Consider the following 3,281-nt stretch of genomic DNA (forward strand, 5'->3'; position numbering starts at 1 on the left):
GGGAAACATGCAATAATAATGTGGGGTAGCATATTTTTAGATCAATCGTTTATATAGTGGAGTGTGAATTGAATTGCGTTGATGATTAGAAGCTTATCTATAGAAACACCCGGTCAATTAACGTGTTTTTTTTAATAAATTTTAATTCATATATTTTCTTAACATGCGCCCGTATTTGGAATGAATAGTTTCTTAATAATAAAAATAATAATTATATTAAGGCGCATACACTTTTGACAAGTGTTTGGTCGAGCTTCTCCTTCAACTTTACTGTACGTCGTGATGTTGTTACACAAATGGAGGAATCTAAAATTTTACGCCGGCGGTTAGTCATTGTCTGTCGATGGACGACCGCTGTAAGAGAAAACTTTTAGATGCTGCCCAGACCAGAGATCGAACACAGGTCCCACGGAGTAGTAGTATGCATCTCTAACCACTCAGTCACAGCTGGACCTAAAAACTCTTACAACTGGGCTGGTAAGTCATTCTTTTGTAATTTTGATTTTCACTTTACTCGCAATAGAGATCTTGCTAATTGATTTGGGGGCACTAAAAGCTTCTAAATTTCTCCGTTGCTCTATTTCTACTGGCCTTCTCTAGTCGCGGTGGATATTCTCTCTTCGGATATACCACCAGGGGACTCCGGTGATTATTCGAGGGATTTTGGATGCGCACGACGTCAAGCCATGCTCAATAAATTGCCTCGGCGACGTCAAGAAATATTACAGCGCAATATTCCATCTTGAATGGGGCAGTGCTTCAATCCACAATGCGGGTTCTTTCGCCATTGCTTTGGGTTTCTGTCGTCAAGGACCTATTGGTGGCTCTGGAGCGAAAGTTTCTGGAAACACTGTTTGAACTCATGCTGGTGAACTCTGGTAGAAAACTGAGCTTTTAGCTGCGGGCTGAGTGTGAATCCTAGCAAAACGGAGCTTGTTATTTTTACTAGGAGTTATAAGGTACCGACTTGCCATCTTCCCTCAATGTCCGTCTTCCACTTAGGCTTTCTGACACGCTGAAGTACTTCGGGTTTATCCTTGACATAAAGCTTGTAGAGGAAAGTATCAAGAAGGCAACATTAGCTTTATATTGCTGTAGGGAAGCATCGTTAAGCAGCCGCAAGGAGCGCAAAGAGCAGTCTTAATTAGAATCAGTGGAGTACTTCGAACCACTCCTACTCTGGAACTTAATGATATGCTAACCGTTGTGCCCATAGATATAGCAGGCAGAGCCCTCGCTGCCCGCGCCGCAGAAAGGTGAAGTGATGGCTTTAAGTTCGCTTTGGGCTATGGGCACGCCAGTATTCTAAAAAGCTTCCAGCTCCTACCAACTCGAACAGACTACTGCACGACGAGTTTAGGTCCGATGTGGGTGGTCCACATCCCAGCGAGGGGAGATTGGGAGGAGTGCAGTATTTGGAATCGGGGTATTATTAACGTATTTACGAATGGTTCGAAGCTAAATGGGAAAAGTGGGTGGAGGCGGGTTCTGCGGAGAATTCTCCATAAACCTGAAATTCAGGCTACCGGATCGCTGTAGCGTTTTCCAGGCAGAGGTAGCGGCAATAGAGTAGGCTTCGGATTGGCCTTGTAATGCCTTTCTAGTAGGTGACTATCTATTCCGACACTCAAGCAGCCATTAAGGCTCTTGCCTGTCTGGTGGTTCGGTCAAGAACGGTGAGGGATGGCTTGATTTTTAGGCTATTAAGCTTATTTGGGTTCCAGATCAGAGTGAAATTGCTGTGATCTACATGACCGCTGAGCTGGAAAGACAGGGAGCTATTACCGAACTGCTCCCGGGCAGAGCTAATCGGAGTACTCCTGGACAGATAGGCGTTTAGTCAGCTCAGCAGGCGCTGGTCGAAGACCTTGGAATACAAGCAAGCAAAATCCTTCGTGCATTCCGGGTGCTGTCCAGTGAGCTCTTGGGACTAAGCAAGGTACACCTTTCGCTGGTGGTGAAAGTTTTAACTGGTCATTGCGTAATAGGTTTGCATGCGGTAAGACATAATATCATCGATGACGCCTATCGCACAAGCTGCATACGAGACGATGAGGAGGAATCCTTTCAGCACCTGCTGATCTGGTGTCCTGCTGTGTATCTTATCACTTCTCTTCATTAGGGACACCACAATGGACCGCGCAATCATCGTCTAAGTGTTACTGCACCGACGGACCTCTAACCTAAATTAAACCATCTATTCGCTGTTCGAATTTCTGATGTGATGCGATTTACTGCTAGATCGTTTCAAGCTTTTGCCTGAAGCCAAAGTGGTGAGATGGCCGCATGAGAAGTCTTTCCTACGGTGCTACTACTTGTACGGTAGTAGCAGGCTGACAGGCTCATAGGAGTATAGCTGGATGTTTTGTCCTTGCCGGGCTTTGGTATCATCACAATAGTTGACTTTTTCGAATGTGGATGGAAATGACAATGTTTTGTGATTTTATTAAGTAGCATACAGATGAAAGGTACAACAAAATTTGCTAGCTAAAAAATACATTTTTAGAGTACTATAATTAAGTCGTGCCCAGGGCCCTTATTTGGTTTCAGTTGGTACTTAATTGCTTTTGAAATTTCTTGAGGTACAAATTTCAGCAGCTCATATTCCGACACGATGGGCACGGGTGGTAGTAAAAAGCCATTAGTGGCTGCGACTATAGAGTTCAAAGCAAAAAATTCATAAGAAATTTAAGCCGTTTTTCTTTTAAATCATTCTTTGTACATCGTACACTGAACTTGATTATCTGCCTTTCGTTTTCTTGGTTTACTAAATATATTCTTTATAAAATGAAGTCTTTTACATATCCAAATTGCAAACCAGTATATACCCAAATAATGCTTGTATATATTCGTTCACAAGAAAAACTAAAAAATTCTAAGAAAATAGATCAATAAAAATATTTCTCAAAAAAAAGTATGCTGAATTCCTGATAATGATGATGGCTGCAGTCGTTGAGGATACATGCAAAGAGGTAAAAGCAAAGTGGAAATATTTAAGATATTTACAAGAAGGATGAAGTGTGGAAATAGCAAAATTTTAAGGCATAAAATACGATCTGAAGTCATTTGAAATTTGAGCATATGTGCGCATTTGAGATGGTTGAGTAAGCGAGTACAAAGAAATTGTACACGCACTATACACACATGCAAGCGCACCGCAAAGAGCTACAGGTTAGAAGGCAAGCAAATATTTTAAAGGTGAAAAATTATTTAAAATAAGAAAAAAAATTGGTGTGGAATGCACACAGCTGCCAAGGTGGAAAGTGTGGAAAAGAATGCGG

General features: G+C 42.0%; 1 protein-coding gene across 8 annotated transcripts in view; it reads right to left on the minus strand.

The window, feature by feature from the left end:
* The window catches only part of LOC118743065 (kazrin), a 152,892-nt gene that overhangs the window by 63,971 nt on the left and 85,640 nt on the right, over positions 1-3,281 (minus strand). The window lies entirely within an intron of this gene.

This window comes from Rhagoletis pomonella, unplaced genomic scaffold (genome assembly GCF_013731165.1).
Source record: "Rhagoletis pomonella isolate Grant_MI unplaced genomic scaffold, Rhpom_1.0 Rhpom_scaffold_00007, whole genome shotgun sequence".
NCBI classification, from domain to species: Eukaryota; Metazoa; Arthropoda; class Insecta; order Diptera; family Tephritidae; genus Rhagoletis; species Rhagoletis pomonella.